Source organism: Pseudophryne corroboree, chromosome 3, assembly GCF_028390025.1.
Source record: "Pseudophryne corroboree isolate aPseCor3 chromosome 3, aPseCor3.hap2, whole genome shotgun sequence".
In the NCBI taxonomy this organism is placed as follows: domain Eukaryota; kingdom Metazoa; phylum Chordata; class Amphibia; order Anura; family Myobatrachidae; genus Pseudophryne; species Pseudophryne corroboree.
The window spans coordinates 145,312,731-145,337,978 of record NC_086446.1 but is presented as its reverse complement, the minus strand read 5'-3'; the positions used below and the strand labels follow the sequence as shown (position 1 = coordinate 145,337,978).

The 25,248-nt window shown below is 39.9% G+C and overlaps 1 non-coding gene across 1 annotated transcript; it reads right to left on the bottom strand.

Annotated features, from left to right (window-relative positions):
* Nucleotides 1-14,282: 14,282 nt before the first annotated feature.
* Nucleotides 14,283-14,356, bottom strand: TRNAS-ACU (transfer RNA serine (anticodon ACU)). The gene has a single exon. It is a non-coding gene; the product is annotated as a tRNA-Ser (tRNA).
* Between the last annotated feature and the right edge of the window lie 10,892 nt (nucleotides 14,357-25,248).

Below are 25,248 nucleotides of genomic sequence, written 5' to 3'. Positions count from 1 at the left end.
TTGCCCAACTGCTAACAAAATTCCTGCTGCGATCAACTTGGAATTACCCCCATCGATTGATGTTTTCACACTGCTCGTTCCAACCCCAAAAACTATGAAGAGGATGGGGGCATATACGCAGGGTCCATCCTGTGCATGTGCCTACATTTTCTCCGGGTGCCCCGCAGAAAATGCGAATGCCTCTGCCTGTCAATCAATAGAGGGCATACCTTCGCAGGTATATCGCGATCATGAGCCATGTCTCCCATTTTTGTCATTATAGGTGCTCTGTGAGCTGCTGACCATGCCCCAGCCCCTCTGTCTCCCGTGAATAGACATTGGGGCTTATTCAGACCAGATCGCTTCAATTTATTTTCACCCAGCGGGCAATCAGGTCTGCACTGCACATGCGTATGCGCCACAATGCGTAGGTGCGATGGTCCGGAGATCACAAGAAGATTGACAAGAAGAGGGTGTTTGTGTGGGTGGCAACTGAATGTTTCTAGGGAGTGTCCGGAAAAACACTGGAGGGACCCGGCGTTTTGTGGGAGGATTTGTGACGTCACCTCAATGGCTGAGTAAGTGCTGAGCTGTGCAGCTCTTGTGCACATGTGATCACACACCTGCACAGCAAATTTTCCCTTCCGCTGTAGGCGGCAACCACCTGATCACAGGGATGCAAAAAACACACCCTAGCGATCAGGTCTGAATTACCCACAATGTGCATATTTGCAGAGCAACAAGCTACAGGGAGCCTTCCACCCCCCCCCCCCCTTCCCCATGACTATGGGACACTGGGGGGGGGTTATTTGGGTTAGCTGGACATTCCCAAAAAAAGTGACTGTCCTGCAAAAATTGGGTTAGTTGGGAGGTATGTGCAAATACATTTATTGTTTTGCATGCAGGGTAAATACTGGCTTCTTTGACATTTAGCCACAAATGCTGCACAGTTGAATTACAGTATTACACTGCAATTAACAGTTATGCTAGGACATTCCTTCTCCCAAAATCTACCTCTCTCTGCATGTTACATCTGTCCCACAGTGGCGTGCGGTGAGGTCAGTGGCTAGTGAGGCACTACAGCCATAATGTCCGCCGAATCCTGCCGATGACCCTTAGCCAATGCCCGCTACTGCCTCTGAGCCGATACCCACTGCCACCGCCAATGGCTTACAAACTCTCCCACAATCAACTGACCCAGCCCTCCACCACTAATTTCTATCTCAGTCCGATGCCGCCAATGCCCGCTGCCTGCCTGCTCATTGTTCTTGTGATATATTATAAATTTTTAAAGAAAAAAAATGAGTGTTTGGGACTGGGAAGGGTGAGGGAGGAGGACATGAATGCAATTTTGTTGTCCAGGGCTTCCATTAACTTAAAGGAGAAGGGTCTGAATGGGTTAAAAAAAATGTGTGAGGTCCCCCCTCCTTAGTATAACCAGCCTCTTTGAGCCGGTCCTGGCTATTTAAATACTGGGGGGAAAATTGGACAGAGGTTCCCCGTATTTAGACAACCAGCACCGGGCTCTTAGACGGGTCCTGGTTCCAAAAATACGTGGGACAAAAGATGTAGGGGTCCCCCATATTTTTAAAACCAGCACCGGGCTCCACGAGCCAGAGAGATAATGCCACAGCCAGGGGACACTTTTATGTAGGTCCCTGCGGCCCTGGCATTACCCCTCCAACTAGTCACCCCTGGCCGGGGTTCCCTGGAGGAGTGGGGACCCCTTAAATCAAGAGGTTCCTCCCCTCGAGGCACCCAAGGGCCAGGGGTGAAGCCCGAGGCTGTCCCCAGCACCCCTGGGTGGTGGGTGCCGGGCTGATAGCCATATGTGTAAAAAAAGAATATTGTTTTTTGTTGTGGAACTACAAGGCCCAGCAAGCCTCCCCCACTTGCTGGTACTTGGAGAACCTCAAGTACCAGCAGGCGGGGAAATAACAGGCTCGCTGGTACCTGTAGTTCTACAACAACAAAAATACCCAAATAAAAACACAAACACACACACCGTGACAGTAAAATTATTGAGACAGGCTGTAGCATGTGGATGCATGTAACCCTATAAAAGTGATGGATTGGGTGACTATTACAATACCCACTGTTGCTGTCTGTAAAATGATGGATTTATAGATTGCTCTGCCGAGATATGTTTTTTTTTCTAAAATGCACCACAGGTATGGATGGATAGTATACTTGATGACACAGAGGTAGGTAGAGCAGTGGCCTACTGTACCGTACTGCTATATATTATATTATTTATTATTATTATCCTTTATTTATATGGCGCCACAAGGGTTCCGCAGCACCAAATTACAGAGTACATAAACAAATAATCAAACAGGAAAACAGCAACTTACAGTTGATGACAATATAGGACAAGTACAGGGTAAATAAACATAGCTACATCAGCAGATGACACTGGAATAAGTATCAGGTGGCAGAAGACTGCTGGATTTGGTGCAGCTGAAGATTATTAAAGTAAGAAAAGAGTAAGCACATGAGGGAAGAGGGCCCTGCTCATGAGAGCTTACATTCTAAAGGGGAGGGGTAGACAGACAGGGGTGAGACAGATGGGGTACATAGAGAGCGTGGAACAGAGGTTTAGGATGAGATTTGGCTGGGTTTGGTGAAGAAGTGGGTCTTGAGAGCCCATTTGAAGTTTTGTAGAGAGGTGGAGAGTCTGAGGGGGAGAGGTAGGGAATTCCAGAGAAGTGGTGCAGCACGTGAAAAATCTTGGAGGTAGGAGTGGGAGGAAGTAATCCGTAGGCAGGAGAGTCGGCGTGCATTAGCAGAGCGAAGAGGATGGGTGGGAGTGTAAAGCGAGATAAGATCAGAGATGTAGATGGGAGAGGAGTGGGTGAGGGTTTTGTAAGCAAGTGTGAGAAGCTTGAAATGGATTCTGAAAAAGAAGGGGAGCCAGTGAAGGACTAGTAAGAGAGGAGAGGAGGACGTAGTGCATTTGGTGAGGAAAATGAGCCGGGCAGCAGCATTGAGGATAGATTGGAGTGGAGAGAGGTATTTGTCAGGAATGCCAGTCAGGAGGAGATTACAGTAGTCCAGTCTGGAGATGACCAGTGAGTGGATAAGAGTCTTAGTAGCATCCTGGGTCAGAAAGGGTCTGATCCTGGAAATATTTTTTAGATGAAAACGGCAGGTTTGTGAGAGGTGCTGAATGTGTGGTTTGAAGGAGAGGGAGGAGTCAAGGATTACTCCAAGACAGCGCACTTGGGGGGTAGAGGAGATAGTAGTGCCATCAATAGATAATGAGATTGTAGGAGGTGAGGTTATGCGGGAGGGAGGGAAGATGATAAGCTCGGTCTTAGACATGTTAAGTTTAAGAAAGCGCTGGGACATCCAGGAAGAGATAGCAGAGAGACAGTTGGAGATACGAGTGAGGAGAGTAGGGGAGAGGTCTGGAGAGGAAAGATAGATTTGAGTGTCATCAGCATAGAGATGATATTGGAAACCAAGAGAACTAATGAGCTTACCTAGTGAGGACGTATAGAGAGAGAAGAGGACCAAGGACAGAACCTTGGGGTACCCCTACAGTTAGTGGAAGTGAGGGGGAGGTGGAGTCATGAGAGGAGACAGAGAATGAACGGTCAGAAAGGTAGGACGACAACCAAGAGAGGGCAGTGTTACGCAGACCAATGGAGTGAAGGATTTGCAGTAGGAGAGGATGGTCCACAGTGTCAAAAGCAGCAGAGAGATCAAGTAGAATAAGTAGAGAGTAGTGTCCCTTAGATTTAGCAGCATGGAGGTCATTGCATACTTTTGTAAGGGCAGTTTCAGTGGAGTGGAGAGGATGGAAGCCAGACTGGAATGGGTCAAGCAGTGAGTGTGAGGAAAGAAAGGAAGTAAGGCGGTTGTAGACAATACGCTCAAGGAGTTTGGAGGCAAAAGGGAGAAGAGAGATGGGTCGGTAGTTGGAGAGAGTGTTTGGATCAAGGGTAGGTTTTTTAAGAATAGGAGAGATGAGAGCGTGCTTGAAGGCAGAGGGGACAGTGCCTGATGAGAGGGAGAGATTGAGAAGGTGGGAAAGATGGGAACAAGCAGAAGAAGAGATGTGGCAGAGGAGGCGGGAGGGGATAGGGTCAAGTGGGGAGGTGGTGAGGGGACAGGAACGAATGAGGGCCATGACTTCCTCTCCAGATGCATGGGAGAAAGATGACAGAGTTGGTGCGAGGGATGGGGAGGGTTGGTAAGGGATGGGAGAAGGCTGGTTACTGATAGTCTGGTGTGATGTGATGTCCTGACGTATGGAGTCAATTTTGGATGTGAAGTAAGTGGCAAAGTCAAGAGCAGAGAGTGAGGAAGGGAGACGAGGTGGAGGTGGGCAGAGGAGTGAGTTGAGAGTGGCAAAGAGGCGCCGGGGGTTGGAAGACTGGGAGGAGATGAGGTTCTTGAAGTATGACTGTTTAGCAAGAGAAAGGGCAGCACTGAAGGATGAGAGCATAAGTTTGAAATGGAGGAAGTCTGCCTTAGAGCGTGATTTCCTCCAGTGTCGCTCAGCAGTACGTGAGCATTTTTGCAGATATCTGGTGCATTTGGTGTGCCAGGGTTGAGGTGTTAATTTGCGAGGGTGAACAGTGGTTGGTGGAGCAACAGAGTCAAGAGCAGAAGTAAGGGAAGCATTGTATGTGGAAGTGGCTTGTTCAGGGCATGAGAGAGAGAGAGAGAGAGAGAGAGAGAGAGAGAATAGGAGAGAGAAGTGAGTCAAACAGGGAGGAAAGGAATGTGGTGTCAATAGCTTCAATGTTACGCTTAGTGATGGTAGCCTTAGGAGGTTGAGATGGGGAAGTCGAGAGAGATAGGTTGAAGGAGAGCAGGTGGTGGTCAGAGAGGGGAAATGGGGAGTTGGAAAAATCAGAAATATCACAGCGGTGAGTGAAGACCAGATCCAGTGAGCTCCCATTCACATGGGAGGGTGAGGAGGTCCACTGGGAGAGACCAAGTGAAGAGGTGAGGTTAAGGAGTTTAGAGGCAGGGGATTGTGTGGGGATGTCAATAGGGATGTTGAAATCGCCTAGGATAATGGTGGGAATGTCAGAAGAGAGGAAGTGAGGAAGCCAGGAAGGAAGCAAAGTTGTCGATGAATTTGGAAGCAGTGCCAGGGGGGCGGTAAATGACAGCTACTCTAAGATGGACTGGTTGGAAGAGACATATGGAGTGGACCTCAAATGTAGATAATATAAGGGATGGTTCTGGTGGTATGAGTTGGTAGGAGTAACTAGAAGGTAAAAGGACCCCAACACCACCCCCATGGCGACCCCCAGGTCGGGGTGTGTGTGTGAATGTAAGGCCCCCAGCAGAGAGAGCAGCAGCAGAAGTAGTGTCAGAGGGCGTAATCCAAGTTTCAGTAATGGCTAGTAGGTGTAGGGAGTTGGAAATGAAAAGGTCATGAGTGGGGACCAGTTTGTTACAAACGGATCTGGCATTCCAGAGGGCACAGGATAGGGGGTATGAGTTTGTGGGAGAGATGTGAATTAGATTTTCAGGGTTGCTGTAGCGATGAGGTGGGATTAACTTTGAGGGCAGGGATGAGAGAGTAGTGATGGTACGGGTGCCTGAGATAGGAGGGGAAACTGCAGGAGGTGGGCAGGGAGGGAGGTCAGTGTGATGTGGATGGGGGTGTGGGGTGGTGACAGGGAAGGGAGAGAGGGAGCAGGGCTGAGTTGTGGGGTAGCAGGACCATGGGGCAGAGGTGAATGAAAGTGGGGTAACAGGAAAGGTGGGGGAAGGAAGCAGAGGGATGGAGGGGAGACAGAGGAGGAGGTGGAGGAGACTAGGGGGGGGAGGATAAAGATACATTATTAGGTAGACACTGAGTGATGTGGGGAGTATAAGAAAGCATTGACATAGTGTTAAGTAGGTAAATAGGTTGAGGGAAAGTGGAAGTAGGAGAGGAGACTGTAAGGGAATCCGAGCAGAAGAATTGTAGAAATGCAGGTGAGAAAAGCAGTGTAGGCTCAAGGGGTGTAGATTTAGTATGAAATGAGTCAAAAGTGTAGATAAAGTGGGTGCAGAAATGTATTTGGAGTGTAAGAAATGAAAGGATTGTCAGAGGTTTAAGAAGCAATGGTAATTATGTTAGATGTTTTAAGTGTTTGCAGGTAAAATTGCATTGGTGCAGCTGTGCTTAAAAAACAAAATTACAATAATACAGATACAGGCATTTGTAGGTGAAATGGATGGTTTATGAAATGTCCAAGTAAGGTAGTTCTGTGCTATGTAATCAGATGCAACAATCAGGAGGTGAGTGATCTGAGGAGTAAGTGACTCACATTTGTTATTAGTTCTTCGGTTTCTTTGTTTTGTTAGATTGGTGTGCTTCTGTTTTCCTTCTTTTTCACTTCGATTGAACGCTAATTGAACACTGCTGTTATGTGTCAATTTTATCATGCTTTTATAAAAATGCACGCTTAGATCAATAAATGCACAGCCAAATGGCTTTGCACAGCCTACACCATTGGACTTTAGTAGAAGACTATTACAAGTGAAACCAATAATTGAAATCTGTAACCACACCCCACCCCCTCAAATGCCAGGCAATAAATTACCTTAAAAACAACAACCAGGCATTCCACAAAGATTAAACTGGGTCTATATCATTTAAAACTTTAAATAAGTACTTCAAAATCACATACTATGCAATAATGTTTCAATTTGCATTACCCAGCAGAATTAGCTTTGCATATATAGATATAGTGCAGCAGAATAGATTGGTGGTTGTAGTCAATTGTAATTACCCAGCAGAATTAGCTTTGTAGATATAGTGCAGCAGAATAGATTGGTGGTTGTAGTCAATTGTAATTACCTGTAGGTGACAAGAAGAGAAGAAACGTCAATTCACAATCGATATCAGCTGAAGATAAATTAACGCTGATTGAACGCTGCGTTATGTGTCAATTTTATCACGCTTTGATAAAAATGCATGCTTAGATCAATAAATGCACAGCCAAACAGCTTTGCACATCCTACACCATTGGACTTAAGTAGAAGTCTGGTGGTCAGCAAAATTTTGCACTGTCCTCCTACTATATATAGTGCGCACAACTACTAAAATACACCACAGGTATGGATGGATAGTATACTTGACGACACAGAGCTAGGTAGAGCAGTGGCCTACTGTACCGTATTGCTATATATTATATACTGGTGGTCAGCAAAATTCTGCCCTGTCCTCCTACTATATATACTGCGCACAACTACTAAAATACACCACAGGTATGGATGGATAGTATACTTGACGACACAGAGGTAGGTAGAGCAGTGGCCTACTGTACCGTACTGCTATATATTATATACTGGTGGTCAGCAAAATTCTGCCCTGTCCTCATACTATATAATACAATGCAGAACAGATATGGAGCATTTTTCAGGCAGAGAACGTAGATATTTTCAGCACACTGAGCACAGATATTTGCAAGCACACGGAGCACAGATATTTGCAGCACACTGAACACAGAAACTGAGAAAACGCTGCACGTCCTCTCCCTATCATCTCCAATGCACAAGTGAAAATGGCGGCGACGCGTGGCTCCTTATATAGAATAGAATAGCTGCTGACGGGCACGATTGAGGGAGGAAAGGGACATTTGAATCCAGCCCATAGATGCAATGTGAATATGTAATTTGTACCTTCCTATCTTAAAATGTATATACAGTGTATATGTCACAACTGAGGGCCTGAGCTGACTGGAGGCAGCCTCAGTTGTAGGGGCTGAGGTGTAGTGGAACCTGGGAGGTTGTATCAGACCCCTGGACATGTAAGTTAAATGTAGAAGAATTGCCCGAAGGCGTGCCCACGACAACCAGGATAAAAGTCAATGATGTTTATTTTGACAAACTCCATGCATCACAGCAGTAATAAAAGAGAAACATAAAATCAGCAGAGAAATAATACAGTTCCTGGGTACTACAGGAGGACAAGGACCACAGGGCTCTGGTAGTATGAGACAGTTCTTATTATCTTCTAGTTGGAAAGTCCTTACCAGGCCCGACTGTAGCAATGGAGATAGCCCAGGATCATACTAGCTGGTGTTCCAGGAAAAGCTGGGCTGCTGTGGATAAAATGGCTGCTGTGGGTACTGGCTGAAACCAGACTGATGTAAGCACGGAGTGGATTGCTGGATGGAACCAGCCAAATAATAAATGAAGCTTGAGAGCGATGAAATATGATTGATATATGGAGTTTGAGAGCGGTGAAATAATAGTGCCGGTGGTGAGTGGTAATCTGCGGAAATGATACCGGCACTTTAAGAAGAGCTGATCTCTGCTGGAAGCTAGGCTGGAAGCAGGTAAATCTGTAACTGGAAACAGATGAGTCCCAGAGGACTGGAGAGTCAGGCTGCACCGCAGGTGGTAGACTAGAGCGGGTCTCTTTAGTGGAGGTTTGGAGATGGTAACTGGAACCTGGAAAACAACCACGGGAGAGAGACAAACTGGAACTAGGTTTGACAACCAAATCACTGACGCCTTCCTTGCTCAGGCACAGAATACTTATACCTGCAGCAAGGAAGGGATTGGCTAGGCAATTATGCAGATTACAATGGAAACAGCGGATTGGTGGAAATGAACAGGTGACAGAATCCAACATGGCTGCGCCCATGCAGACACTTGGAGGGAAGATTGGTTTGATAATCCATGTGGGAACTTTAACAGCAATGGCGGCGCCGGCCACAGTAAACAGGAGACGCCAGACTGATGAGTGCACATTTGAACCACGCGGGCAACAGCGGAGGCCGCGGCTGACATAAGCGCCACTCTGACATCCTGCATGCAGAAACTCAGGGATGGCGGTGGAGGCCGCGGGAGATGCCATTCAAGATGTAACATGGCGCCGCTGTGACAGCGTCTCAGAGTGACAGGAGAGGAGGCAGGAATGGGGACATCAGAATAACAGATGGGATCCGGTCCTGGAGCGCTGAGCCAGCCTTAGGAGGCATCTGAAAGGTAAGTTATGGCGTCCAGATACCCGAATCGTGACAGTATACACTAGAGGTCTTTCCGAACCCCCTATTCCTAACATTGTAATTTGCTTTAGGGCGCACCTCCAATTAGTCTAGTGTTTCTTGCTGCCTTTCCAATGAAGCAAGTTTAATTTAGTAATAGGTGAAAAACCATCCCATCAAAGGTGTTAATCAGAGACTTGGCTTTGTGGACACTTTTCAGAGAACAACTTTGTTAGCATAAAAGTAAAGCCAGAAAATGAAGAGCTGTTTAATCACTCAATTGGATTTTTTTGCCAGCATATTTCTTTTTCTCTGCAACCCACTGCTAAATTGTGCTTCCTAGCTGTTTTTATAAAATCACTGAATCAAATCTAACTCTGATTACATCAGAGAAGGCCAGGTACCCTACACCATTACAGGGGGTTTGAAATTTTGACTTGTCTACTTAAAGATCACCAAAATCTGATCACAAGGTCAATTACGTCCCTGAGTGGGATTGAACCACCAACCTTTTGGTTAATAGCCGAACACACTAACCGATTGCGCCACAGAGACACTTTGCAAAAAGTACATACTGACAAAGGCTAATAAGAATTTATCTAGAACGTTTCCTAGAAAAACTTTAAAAAGTCAATAATCTGGAGAGTTTTTGTAAGATGTTTCTTCCATCAACCAACGAAGAAACACATTGGTACTTTTCCATGATGAGTGAGTGCTTCAGGTTCTCTTGCACTTACATGTGCAGCAGAGTACTGCAATGGAAGCATGCTGGGCCCATAACCCAGAGGTAGGCAGATTGAAACTATCCTCTGCTATATGCATTTTTTTTTTGTTAATTAAAGTAATCCAAAACTGGGATTGATATTTTGGTTCTTTTATTTTTACTTAAAGTACAATAACTTTTACCATTTTAATTTGTTTTAATAGTATATTGCCAGTATTGTTTTCTTTCAAAAATCCACTTAATTTTCTTTACCCTATTATTAAAATGGTAATTGACAAAAACAAACTACATTGTCACCAGAAGAGCAATACAAAATGTACAAGTAATATATTAAAATCATCTTTCCAGCTTGAATTTCAATGATGCATTGGGGCAACGATTTTGTTATCAACATCTTCACCCTTAAATAAAGATTTTCTTAATTCCTTACCTGTGTGCTAATTAGATATCACCTTGTTTTCACAATAAACAGACTTCCACATGAGAAAGCAGCAAGGATGCAGTGGCGTTAATGTTTCCTGGTGTCAACCTGTATTATTTCAGTAGACATTGAAATGAGGATGCATCTTGCTGCCTTTCCAATGAAGCAAATTTAATTTAGTAATAGGTGAAAAACCATCCCTACAAAGGTGTTAATCAGAGACTTGGCTTTGTGGACACTTTTCAGAGAACAAATTTGTTAGCATAAAAATAAAGCCAGAAAATGAAGAGCTGTTTAATCACTCAATTGGATTTTTTTGCCAGCATATTTCTTTTTCTCTGCAACCCACTGCTAAATTGTGCTTCCTAGCTGTTTTTATAAAATCACTGAATCAAATCTAACTCTGATTACATCAGAGAAGGCCAGGTACCCTACACCATAAGAGGGGGTTTGAAATTTTGACTTGTCTACTTAAAAATCACCAAAATCTGATAACAAGGTCAATTACGTCCCTGGGTGGGCTTGAACCACCAACCTTTTGGTTTATAGCCGTACACACTAACTGATTGCGCCACAGAGACACTTTGCAAAAGTCCATACTGACAAAGGCTAATAAGCATTCATCTAAAACGTTTCCTAGAAAAACTTTAAAAAGTCAATAATCTGGAGAGTTTTTGTAAGATGTTTCTTCCATCAACCAACGAAGAAACACATTGGTACTTTCCCATGATGAGTGAGTGCTTCAGGATCTCTTGCACTTACATGTGCAGCAGAGTACAGCAATGGAAGCATGCTGGGCCCATAACCCAGCGGTAGGCAGATTGAAACTATCCTCTGCTATATGCATTTTTTTTTTGTTAAAGTAATCCAAAACTGGGATTGATATTTTGGCTCTTTTATTTTTACTTAAAGTACAATAACTTTTACCATTTTAATTTGTTTTAATAGTATATTGACAGCATTGTTTTCTTTCAAAAATCCACTTAATTTTCTTTACCCTATTATTAAAATGGTAATTGACAAAAACAAACTACATTGTCACCAGAAGAGCAATACAAAATGTACAAGTGATATATTAAAATCATCTTTCCAGCTTGAATTTCAATGATGCATTGGGGCAACGATTTTGTGAGAAACATCTTCACCCTTAAATAAAGATTTTCTTAATTCCTTACCTGTGTGCTAATTAGATATCACCTTGTTTTCACATTAAACAGACTTCCACATGAGAAAGCAGCAAGGATACAGTGGCGTTAATGTTTCCTGGTGTCAACCTGTATTATTTCAGTAGACATTGAAATGAGGATGCATCTTGCTGCCTTTCCAATGAAGCAAGTTTAATTTAGTAATAGGTGAAAAACCATCCCTACAAAGGTGTTAATCAGAGACTTGGCTTTGTGGACACTTTTCAAAGAACAAATTTGTTAGCATAAAAATAAAGCCAGAAAATGAAGAGCTGTTTAATCACTCAATTGGATTTTTTTTTTGCCAGCATATTTCTTTTTCTCTGCAACCCACTGCTAAATTGTGCTTCCTAGCTTTTTTTATAAAATCACTGAATCAAATCTAACTCTGATTACATCAGAGAAGGCCAGGTACCCTACACCATAACAGGGGGTTTGAAATTTTGACTTGTCTACTTAAAGATCACCAAAATCTGATAACAAGGTCAATTACGTCCCTGGTTGGGATTGAACCACCAACCTTTTGGTTAGTAGCCGGACACACTAACCGATTGCGCCACAGAGACACTTTGCAAAAAGTACATACTGACAAAGTCTAATAAGCATACATCTAGAACGTTTCCTAGAAAAACTTTAAAAAGTCAATAATCTGGAGAGTTTTTGTAAGATGTTTCTTCCATCAACCAATGAAGAAACACATTGGTACTTTCCCATGATGAGTGAGTGCTTCAGGATCTCTTGCACTTACATGTGCAGCAGAGTACTGCAATGGAAGCATGCTGGGCCCATAACCCAAAGGTAGGCAGATTGAAACTATCCTTTGCTATATGCATTTTTTTTTGTTAATTTAAGTAATCAAAACTGGGATTGATATTTTTGCCCTTTTATTTTTACTTAAAGTACAATAACTTTTACCATTTTAATTTGTTTTAATAGTATATTGACAGTATAGTTTTCTTTAAAAAATCCACTTAATTTTCTTTACCCTATTATTAAAAGGGTAATTGACAAAAACAAACTACATTGTCACCAGAAGAGCAATACAAAATGTACAAGTGATATATTAAAATCATCTTTCCAGCTTGAATTTCAATGATGCATTGGGGCAACGATTTTGTGAGAAACATCTTCACCCTTAAATAAAGATTTTCTTAATTCCTTACCTGTGTGCTAATTAGATATCACCTTGTTTTCACATTAAACAGACTTCTACATGAGAAAGCAGCAAGGATGCAGTGGCGTTAATGTTTCCTGGTGTCAACCTGTATTATTTCAGTAGACATTGAAATGAGGATGCATCTTGCTGCCTTTCCAATGAAGCAAGTTTAATTTAGTAATAGGTGAAAAACCATCCCTACAAAGGTGTTAATCAGAGACTTGGCTTTGTGGACACTTTTCAGAGAACAAATTTGTTAGCATAAAAATAAAGCCAGAAAATGAAGAGCTGTTTAATCACTCAATTGGATTTTTTTTGCCAGCATATTTCTTTTTCTCTGCAACCCACTGCTAAATTGTGCTTCCTAGCTGTTTTTATTAAATCACTGAATCAAATCTAACTCTGATTACATCAGAAAAGGCCAGGTACCCTACACCATAACAGGGGGTTTGAAATTTTGACTTGTCTACTTAAAGATCACCAAAATCTGATAACAAGGTCAATTACGTCCCTGGTTGGGATTGAACCACCAACCTTTTGGTTAGTAGCCAGACACACTAACCGATTGCGCCACAGAGACACTTTGCAAAAAGTACATACTGACAAAGTCTAATAAGCATACATCTCGAACATTTCCTAGAAAAACTTTAAAAAGTCAATAATCTGGAGAGTTTTTGTAAAATGTTTCTTCCATCAACCAACGAAGAAACACATTGGTACTTTCCCATGATGAGTGAGTGCTTCAGGATCTCTTGCACTTACATGTGCAGCAGAGTACTGCAATGGAAGCATGCTGGGCCCATAACCCAGAGGTAGGCAGATTGAAACTATCCTTTGCTATATGCATTTTTTTGTTAATTAAAGTAATCAAAACTGGGATTGATATTTTTGCTCTTTTATTTTTACTTGAAGTACAATAACTTTTACCATTTTAATTTGTTTGAATAGTATATTGACAGTATAGTTTTCTTTAAAAAATCCACTTAATTTTCTTTACCCTATTATTAAAAGGGTAATTGACAAAAACAAACTACATTGTCACCAGAAGAGCAATACAAAATGTACAAGTGATATATTAAAATCATCTTTCCAGCTTGAATTTCAATGATGCATTGGGGCAACGATTTTGTGAGAAACATCTTCACCCTTAAATAAAGATTTTATTAATTCCTTACCTGTGTGCTAATTAGATATCACCTTGTTTTCACATTAAACAGACTTCCACATGAGAAAGCAGCAAGGATGCAGTGGCGTTAATGTTTCCTGGTGTCAACCTGTATTATTTCAGTAGAAATTGAAATGAGGATGCATCTTGCTGCCTTTCCAATGAAGCAAGTTTAATTTAGTAATAGGTGAAAAACCATCCCTACAAAGGTGTTAATCAGAGACTTGGCTTTGTGGACACTTTTCAGAGAACAAATTTGTTAGCATAAAAATAAAGCCAGAAAATGAAGAGCTGTTTAATCACTCAATTGGATTTTTTTTGCCAGCATATTTCTTTTTCTCTGCAACCCACTGCTAAATTGTGCTTCCTATCTGTTTTTATAAAATCACTGAATCAAATCTAACTCTGATTACATCAGAGAAGGCCAGGTACCCTACACCAGTGTTTCCCAACCATGGTCCTCAAGGCACACTAACAGTCCTGGTTTTAGTGATATCCAGGCTTGAACACAGGTGACTTAATTAGTAGCTCAGTTATTTTGAATTAACCATCTGTGCTGAAGCCTGGATATCACTAAAACCTGCACTGTTGGTGTGCCTTGAGGACCGCGGTTGGGAATGCCTGCCCTACACCATAACATGGGGTTTGAAATTTTGACTTGTCTACTTAAAGATCACCAAAATCTGATAACAAGGTCTATTAAGTCCCTAGGTGGGATTGAACCACCAACCTTTTGGTTAGTAGCCAGACACACTAACCGATTGCGCCACAGAGACACTTTGCAAAAAGTACATACTGACAAAGGCTAATAAGCATACATCTAGAACGTTTCCTAGAAAAACTTTAAAAAGTCAATAATCTGGAGAGTTTTTGTAAGATGTTTCTTCCATCAACCAACGAAGAAACACATTGGTACTTTCCCATGATGAGTGAGTGCTTCAGGATCTCTTGCACTTACATGTGCAGCAGAGTACTGCAATGGAAGCATGCTGGGCCCATAACCCAGAGGTAGGCAGATTGAAACTATCCTTTGCTATATGCATTTTTTTTTGTTAATTTAAGTAATCAAAACTGGGATTGATATTTTTGCTCTTTTATTTTTACTTAAAGTACAATAACTTTTACCATTTTAATTTGTTTTAATAGTATATTGACAGTATAGTTTTCTTTAAAAAATCCACTTAATTTTCTTTACTCTATTATTAAAATGGTAATTGACAAAAACAAACTACATTGTCACCAGAAGAGCAATACAAAATGTACAAGTGATATATTAAAATCATCTTTCCAGCTTGAATTTCAATGATGCATTGGGGGCAACGATTTTGTGAGAAACATCTTCACCCTTAAATAAAGATTTTTTTAATCCCTTACCTGTATGCTAATTAGATATCACCTTGTTTTCACATTAAACAGACTTCTACATGAGAAAGCAGCAAGGATGCAGTGGCGTTAATGTTTCCTGGTGTCAACCTGTATTATTTCAGTAGACATTGAAATGAGGATGCATCTTGCTGCCTTTCCAATGAAGCAAGTTTAATTTAGTAATAGGTTAATAAACCATCCCTACAAAGGTGTTAATCAGAGACTTGGCTTTGTGGACACTTTTCAGAGAACAAATTTGTTAGCATAAAAATAAAGCCAGAAAATGAAGAGCTGTTTAATCACTCAATTGGATTTTTTTTGCCAGCATATTTCTTTTTCTCTGCAACCCACTGCTAAATTGTGCTTCCTATCTGTTTTTATAAAATCAATGAATCAAATCTAACTCTGATTACATCAGAGAAGGCCAGGTACCCTACACCATAACAGGGGGTTTGAAATTTTGACTTGTCTACTTAAAGATCACCAAAATCTGATAACAAGGTCAATTACGTCCTTGGGTGGGATTGAACCACCAACCTTTTGGTTAGTAGCCGGACACACTAACCGATTGCGCCACAGAGACACTTTGCAAAAACTACATACTGAGAAAGGCTAATAAGCATACATCTAGAACGTTTCCTAGAAAAACTTTAAAAAGTCAATAATCTGGAGAGTTTTTGTAAGATGTTTCTTCCATCAACCAACGAAGAAACACATTGGTACTTTCCCATGATGACTGAGTGCTTCAGGATCTCTTGCACTTACATGTGCAGCAGAGTACTGCAATGGAAGCATGCTGGGCCCATAACCCAGAGGTAGGCAGATTGAAACTATCCTTTGCTATATGCATTTTTTTTTGTTAATTTAAGTAATCAAAACTGGGATTGATATTTTTGCTCTTTTATTTTTACTTAAAGTACAATAACTTTTACCATTTTAATTTGTTTTAATAGTATATTGACAGTATAGTTTTCTTTAAAAAATCCACTTAATTTTCTTTACCCTATTATTAAAATGGTAATTGACAAAAACAAACTACATTGTCACCAGAAGAGCAATACAAAATGTACAAGTGATATATTAAAATCATCTTTCCAGCTTGAATTTCAATGATGCATTGGGGCAACGATTTTGTGAGAAACATTTTCACCCTTAAATAAAGATTTTCTTAATTCCTTACCTGTGTGCTAATTAGATATCACCTTGTTTTCACATTAAACAGACTTCCACATGAGAAAGCAGCAAGGATGCAGTGGCGTTAATGTTTCCTGGTGTCAACCTGTATTATTTCAGTAGACATTGAAATGAGGATGCATCTTGCTGCCTTTCCAATGAAGCAAGTTTAATTTAGTAATAGGTGAAAAACCATCCTTACAAAGGTGTTAATCAGAGACTTGGCTTTGTGGACACTTTTCAGAGAACAAATTTGTTAGCATAAAAATAAAGCCAGAAAATGAAGAGCTGTTTAATCACTCAATTGGATTTTTTTGCCAGCATATTTCTTTTTCTCTGCAACCCACTGCTAAATTGTGCTTCCTAGCTGTTTTTATAAAATCACTGAATCAAATCTAACTCTGATTACATCAGAGAAGGCCAGGTACCCTACACCATAAGAGGGGGTTTGAAATTTTGACTTGTCTACTTAAAGATCACCAAAATCTGATAACAAGGTCAATTACGTCCCTGGGTGGGATTGAACCACCAACCTTTTGGTTAATAGCCATACACACTAACTGATTGCGCCACAGTGACACTTTGCAAAAGTACATACTGACAAAGGCTAATAAGCATTCATCTAAAACGTTTCCTAGAAAAACTTTAAAAAGTCAATAATCTGGAGAGTTTTTGTAAGATGTTTCTTCCATCAACCAACGAAGAAACACATTGGTACTTTCCCAGGATGAGTGAGTGCTTCAGGTTCTATTGCACTTACATGTGCAGCAGAGTACAGCAATGGAAGCATGCTGGGCACATAACCCAGAGGTAGGCAGATTGAAACTATCCTCTGCTATATGCATTTTTTTTGTTAATTAAAGTAATCCAAAACTGGGATTGATATGTTGGCTCTTTTATTTTTACTTACAGTACAATAACTTTTACCATTTTAATTTGTTTTAATAGTATATTGACAGTATTGTTTTCTTTCAAAAATCCACTTAATTTTCTTTACCCTGTTATTAAAATGGTAATTGACAAAAACAAACTACATTGTCACCAGAAGAGCAATACAAAATGTACAAGTGATATATTAAAATCATCTTTCCAGCTTGAATTTCAATGATGCATTGGGGCAACGATTTTGTGAGAAACATTTTCACCCTTAAATAAAGATTTTCTTAATTCCTTACCTGTGTGCTAATTAGATATCACCTTGTTTTCACATTAAACAGACTTCCACATGAGAAAGCAGCAAGGATGCAGTGGCGTTAATGTTTCCTGGTGTCAACCTGTATTATTTCAGTAGACATTGAAATGAGGATGCATCTTGCTGCCTTTCCAATGAAGCAAGTTTAATTTAGTAATAGGTTAAAAACCATCCTTACAAAGGTGTTAATCAGAGACTTGGCTTTGTGGACACTTTTCAGAGAACAAATTTGTTAGCATAAAAATAAAGCCAGAAAATTAAGAGCTGTTTAATCACTCAATTGGATTTTTTTTGCCAGCATATTTCTTTTTCTCTGCAACCCACTGCTAAATTGTGCTTCCTAGCTGTTTTTATAAAATCACTGAATCAAATCTAACTGATTACATCAGAGAAGGCCAGGTACCCTACACCAGAACAGGGGGTTTGAAATTTTGACTTGTCTACTTAAAGATCACCAAAATCTGATAACAAGGTCAATTACATCCCTGGGTGGGATTGAACCACCAACCTTTTGGTTAATAGCCGGACATACTAACCGATTGCACCACAGAGACACTTTACAAAAAGTACGTACTGACAAAGTCTAATAAGCATACATCTAGAACGTTTCCTAGGAAAACTTTAAAAAGTCAATAATCTGGAGAGTTTTTGTAAGATGTTTCTTCCATCAACCAATGAAGAAACACATTGGTACTTTCATATGATGAGTGAGTGCTTTAGGATCTCTTGCACTTACATGTGCAGCAGAGTACTGCAATGGAAGCATGCTGGGCCCATAACCCAGAGGTAGGCAGATTAAAACTATCCTCTGCTATATGCATTTTTTTTTTTGTTAAAGTAATCCAAAACTGGGATTGATATTTTTGCTCTTTTATTTTTCATTAAAGTACAATAACTTTTACCATTTTAATTTGTTTTAATAGTATATTGAAAGTATTGTTTTCTTTTAAAAATCCACTTAATTTTCATTGGTTGATGGAAGAAACATCTTACAAAAACTCTCCAGATTATTGACTTTTTAAAGTTTTTCTAGGAAACGTTCTAGATGTATGCTTATTAGACTTTGTCAGTATGGACTTTTGCAAAGTGTCTCTGTGGCACAATCAGTTAGTGTGCACGGCTATTAACCAAAAGGTTGGTGGTTCAATCCCACCCAGGGACGTAATTGACCTTGTTATCAGATTTTGGTGATCTTTAAGTAGACAAGTCAAAATTTCAAACCCCCTGTTTTGGTGTAGGGTACCTGGCCTTCTCTGATGTGGTTAGATTTGATTCAGTGATTTTATAAAAACAGCTAGGAAGCACAATTTAGCAGTGGGTTGCAGAGAAAAAGAAATATGCTGGCAAAAAAATCCAATTGAGTGATTAAACAGCTCTTCATTTTCTGGCTTTATTTTTATGCTAACAAATTTGTTCTCTGAAAAGTGTCCACAAAGCCAAGTCTCTGATTAACACCTTTGTAAGGATGGTTTTTCACCTATTACTAAATTAAACTTGCTTCATTGGAAAGGCAGCAAGATGCATCCTCATTTCAATGTCTACTGAAATAATACAGGTTGACACCAGGAAACATTAACGCCACTGCATCCTTGCTGCTTTCTCATGTGGAAGTCTGTTTAATGTGAAAACAAGGTGATATCTAATTAGCACACAGGTAAGGAATTAAGAAAATCTTTATTTAAGGGTGAAAATGTTTCTCACAAAATCGTTGCCCCAATGCATCATTGAAATTCAAGCTGGAAAGATGATTTTAATATATCACTTGTACATTTTGTATTGCTCTTCTGGTGACAATGTAGTTTGTTTTTGTCAATTACCATTTTAATAATAGGGTAAAGAAAATTAAGTGGATTTTTAAAAGAAAACAATACTTTCAATATACTATTAAAACAAATTAAAATGGTAAAAGTTATTGTACTTTAATGAAAAATAAAATAGCAAAAATATCAATCCCAGTTTTGGATTACTTTAATTAACAAAAAAAATGCATATAGCAGAGGATAGTTTTAATCTGCCTACCTCTGGGTTATGGACCCAGCATGCTTCCATTGCAGTACTCTGCTGCACATGTAAGTGCAAAAGATCCTGAAGCACTCACTCATCATGGGAAAGTACCAATGTATTTCTTCATTGGTTGATGGAAGAAACATATTACAAAAACTCTCCAGATTATTGACTTTTTAAAGTTTTTCTAGGAAATGTTCTAGATGTATGCTTATTAGACTTTGTCAGTATGTACTTTTTGCAAAGTGTCTCTGTGGCGCAATCGGTTAGTGTGTCCGGCTACTAACCAAAAGGTTGGTGGTTCAATCCCAACCAGGGACGTAATTGACCTTGTTATCAGATTTTGGTGATTTTTAAGTAGACAAGTCAAAATTTCAAACCCCCTGTTATGGTGTAGGGTACCTGGCCTTCTCTGATGTAATCATAGTTAGATTTGATTCAGTGATTTTATAAAAACAGCTAGGAAGCACAATTTAGCAGTGGGTTGCAGAGAAAAAGAAATATGCTGGCAAAAAAATCCAATTGAGTGATTAAACAGCTCTTCATTTTCTGGCTTTATTTTTATGCTAACAAATTTGTTCTCTGAAAAGTGTCCACAAAGCCAAGTCTCTGATTAACACCTTTGTAAGGATGGTTTTTCACCTATTACTAAATTAAACTTGCTTCATTGGAAAGGCAGCAAGATGCATCCTCATTTCAATGTCTACTGAAATAATACAGGTTGACACCAGGAAACATTAACGCCACTGCATCCTTGCTGCTTTCTCATGTGGAAGTCTGTTTAATGTGAAAACAAGGTGATATCTAATTAGCACACAGGTAAGGAATTAAGAAAATCTTTATTTAAGGGTGAAAATGTTTCTCACAAAATCGTTGCCCCAATGCATCATTGAAATTCAAGCTGGAAAGATGATTTTAATATATCACTTGTACATTTTGTATTGCTCTTCTGGTGACAATGTAGTTTGTTTTTGTCAATTACCATTTTAATAATAGGGTAAAGAAAATTAAGTGGATTTTTTAAAGAAAACTATACTGTCAATATACTATTAAAACAAATTAAAATGGTAAAAGTTATTGTACTTTAAGTAAAAATAAAAGAGCAAAAATATCAATCCAGTTTTGGATTACTTTAATTAACAAAAAAAAATGCATATAGCAGAGGATAGTTTCAATCTGCCTACCGCTGGGTTATGAGCCCAGCATGCTTCCATTGCTGTACTCTGCTGCACATGTAAGTGCAAGAGATCCTGAAGCACTCACTCATCATGGGAAAGTACCAATGTGTTTCTTCGTTGGTTGATGGAAGAAACATCTTACAAAAACTCTCCAGATTATTGACTTTTTAAAGTTTTTCTAGGAAACGTTTTAGATGAATGCTTATTAGCCTTTGTCAGTATGGACTTTTGCAAAGTGTCTCTGTGGCGCAATCAGTTAGTGTACACGGCTATTAACCAAAAGGTTGGTGGTTCAATCCCACCCAGGGACGTAATTGACCTTGTTATCAGATTTTGGTGATCTTTAAGTAGACAAGTCAAAATTTCAAACCCCCTGTTCTGGTGTAGGGTACCTGGCCTTCTCTGATGTAATCAGAGTTAGATTTGATTCAGTGATTTTATAAAAACAGCTAGGAAGCACAATTTAGCAGTGGGTTGCAGAGAAAAAGAAATATGCTGGCAAAAAAAATCCAATTGATGCAGTACTCTGCTGCACATGTAAGTGCAAGAGATCCTGAAGCACTCACTCATCATGGGAAAGTACCAATGTGTTTCTTCGTTGGTTGATGGAAGAAACATCTCACAAAAACTCTCCAGATTATTGACTTTTTAAAGTTTTTCTAGGAAACGTTTTAGATGAATGCTTATTAGCCTTTGTCAGTATGTAATTTTGCAAAGTGTCTCTGTGGCGCAATCAGTTAGTGTGTACGGCTATTAACCAAAAGGTTAGTGGTTCAATCCCACCAAGGGACGTAATTGACCTTGTTATCAGATTTTGGTGATCTTTAAGTAGACAAGTCAAAATTTCAAACCCCCTCTTATGGTGTAGGGTACCTGGCCTTCTCTGATGTAATCAGAGTTAGATTTGATTCAGTGATTTTATAAAAACAGCTAGGAAGCACAATTTAGCAGTGGGTTGCAGAGAAAAAGAAATATGCTGGCAAAAAAATCCAATTGAGTGATTAAACAGCTCTTAATTTTCTGGCTTTATTTTTATGCTAACAAATTTGTTCTCTGAAAAGTGTCCACAAAGCCAAGTCTCTGATTAACACCTTTGTAGGGATGGTTTTTCACCTATTACTAAATTAAATTTGCTTCATTGGAAAGGCAGCAAGATGCATCCTCATTTCAATGTCTACTGAAATAATACGGGTTGACACCAGGAAACATTAACGCCACTGCATCCTTGCTGCTTTCTCATGTGGAAGTCTGTTTAATGTGAAAACAAGGTGATATCTAATTAGCACACAGGTAAGGAATTAAGAAAATCTTTATTTAAGGATGAAGATGTTTCTCACAAAATCGTTGCCCCAATGCATCATTGAAATTCAAGCTGGAAAGATGATTTTAATATATCACTTGTACATTTTGTATTGCTCTTCTGGTGACAATGTAGTTTTTTTTTGTCAATTACCCTTTTAATAATAGGGTAAAGAAAATTAAGTGGATTTTTTAAAGAAAACTATACTGTCAATATACTATTAAAACAAATTAAAATGGTAAAAGTTATTGTACTTTAAGTAAAAATAAAAGAGCCAACATATCAATCCCAGTTTTGGATTACTTTAATTAACAAAAAAAATGCATATAGCAGAGGATAGTTTTAATCTGCCTACCTCTGGGTTATGGGCCCAGCATGCTTCCATTGCAGTACTCTGCTGCACATGTAAGTGCAAGAGATCCTGAAGCACTCACTCATCATGGGAAAGTACCAATGTGTTTCTTCGTTGGTGGATGGAAGAAACATCTTACAAAAACTCTCCAGATTATTGACTTTTTAAAGTTTTTCTAGGAAACGTTTTAGATGAATGCTTATTAGCCTTTGTCAGTATGGACTTTTGCAAAGTGTCTCTGTGGCGCAATCAGTTAGTGTACACGGCTATTAACCAAAAGGTTGGTGGTTCAATCCCACCCAGGGACGTAATTGACCTTGTTATCAGATTTTGGTGATCTTTAAGTAGACAAGTCAAAATTTCAAACCCCCTGTTCTGGTGTAGGGTACCTGGCCTTCTCTGATGTAATCAGAGTTAGATTTGATTCAGTGATTTTATAAAAACAGTTAGGAAGCACAATTTAGCAGTGGGTTGCAGAGAAAAAGAAATATGCTGGCAAAAAAAATCCAATTGAGTGATTAAACAGCTCTTAATTTTCTGGCTTTATTTTTATGCTAACAAATTTGTTCTCTGAAAAGTGTCCACAAAGCCAAGTCTCTGATTAACACCTTTGTAAGGATGGTTTTTAACCTATTACTAAATTAAACTTGCTTCATTGGAAAGGCAGCAAGATGCATCCTCATTTCAATGTCTACTGAAATAGAAAAATGCAAAGGTACAAGACAGCTTTTCCTTGCCAATATCTCTCTTTTGCAAAGAGCTGCGCATAGCCCTGAATTTTCCAATGCGCAGCTCTTTGCAAAAGAGAGATATTGGCAAGGAAAAGCTGTCTTGTACCTTTGCACCTCGTTTGGGAGAAAAATGCAAAGGTACAAGACAGCTTTTCCTTGCCAATATCTCTCTTTTGCAAAGAGCTGCGCATTGGAAAATTTAGGGCTATGCCGTGTAGATGATGGCCTAACAGGAGGCTTTAAAATTTTCTTTCTAGTGTCCTTCGTTTGGGAGAAAAGTGCAAAGGTACAAGACAGCTTTTCCTTGCCAATATCTCTCTTTTGCAAAGAGCTGCGCATTGGAAAATTCAGGGCTATGCCGTGTAGATGATGGCCTAACAGGAGGCTTTAAAATTTTCTTTCTAGTGTCCTTCGTTTGGGAGAAAAATGCAAAGGTACAAGACAGCTTTTCCTTGCCAATATCTCTCTTTTGCAAAGAGCTGCGCATTGGAAAATTCAGGGCTATGCCGTGTAGATGATGGCCTAACAGGAGGCTTTAAAATTTTCTTTCTAGTGTCCTTCGTTTGGGAGAAAAATGCAAAGGTACAAGACAGCTTTTCCTTGCCAATATCTCTCTTTTGCAAAGAGCTGCGCATTGGAAAATTCAGGGCTATGCCGTGTAGATGATGGCCTAACAGGAGGCTTTAAAATTTTCTTTCTAGTGTCCTTCGTTTGGGAGAAAAATGCCAAGGTACAAGACAGCTTTTCCTTGCCAATATCTCTCTTTTGCAAAGAGATGCGCATTGGAAAATTCAGGGCTATGCCGTGTAGATGATGGCCTAACAGGAGGCTTTAAAATTTTCTTTCTAGTGTCCTTCGTTTGGGAGAAAAATGCAAAGGTACAAGACAGCTTTTCCTTGCCAATATCTCTCTTTTGCAAAGAGCTGCGCATTGGAAAATTCAGGGCTATGCCGTGTAGATGATGGCCTAACAGGAGGCTTTAAAATTTTCTTTCTAGTGTCCTTCGTTTGGGAGAAAAATGCAAAGGTACAAGACAGCTTTTCCTTGCCAATATCTCTCTTTTGCAAAGAGCTGCGCATTGGAAAATTCAGGGCTATGCCGTGTAGATGATGGCCTAACAGGAGGCTTTAAAATTTTCTTTCTAGTGTCCTTCGTTTGCGAGAAAAATGCAAAGGTACAAGACAGCTTTTCCTTGCCAATATCTCTCTTTTGCAAAGAGCTACGCATTGGAAAATTCAGGGCTATACCGTGTAGATATAGCACTAACAGGAGGCTTTAAAATTTTCATTCTAGTGTCCTTCGTTTGGGAGAAAAATCCAATGGTACAAGACAGCTTTTCCTTGCCAATATCTCTCTTTTGCAAAGAGCTGCGCATTGGAAAATTCAGGGCTATGCCGTGTAGATGATGGCCTAACAGGAGGCTTTAAAATTTTCTTTCTAGTGTCCTTCGTTTGGGAGAAAAATGCAAAGGTACAAGACAGCTTTTCCTTGCCAATATCTCTCTTTTGCAAAGAGCTGCGCATTGGAAAATTCAGGGCTATGCCGTGTAGATGATGGCCTAACAGGAGGCTTTAAAATTTTATTTCTAGTGTCCTTCGTTTGCGAGAAAAATGCAAAGGTACAAGACAGCTTTTCCTTGCCAATATCTCTCTTTTGCAAAGAGCTGCGCATTGGAAAATTCAGGGCTATGCCGTGTAGATGATGGCCTAACAGGAGGCTTTAAAATTTTCTTTCTAGTGTCCTTCGTTTGGGAGAAAAATGCAAAGGTACAAGACAGCTTTTCCTTGCCAATATCTCTCTTTTGCAAAGAGCTGCGCATTGGAAAATTCAGGGCTATGCCGTGTAGATGATGGCCTAACAGGAGGCTTTAAAACTTTCTTTCTAGTGTCCTTCGTTTGGAAGAAAAATGCAAAGGTACAAGACAGCTTTTCCTTGCCAATATCTCTCTTTTGCAAAGAGCTGCGCATTGGAAAATTCAGGGCTATGCCGTGTAGATGATGGCCTAACAGGAGGCTTTAAAATTTTCTTTCTAGTGTCCTTAGTTTGGGAGAAAAATGCAAAGGTACAAGACAGCTTTTCCTTGCCAATATCTCTCTTTTGCAAAGAGCTGCGCATTGGAAAATTCAGGGCTATGCCGTGTAGATGATGGCCTAACAGGAGGCTTTAAAATTTTCTTTCTAGCGTCCTTCGTTTGCGAGAAAAATGCAAAGGTACAAGACAGCTTTTCCTTGCCAATATCTCTCTTTTGCAAAGAGCTACGCATTGGAAAATTCAGGGCTATACCGTGTAGATATAGCACTAACAGGAGGCTTTAAAATTTTCATTCTAGTGTCCTTCGTTTATGGAGAAAAATCCAATGGTACAAGACAGCTT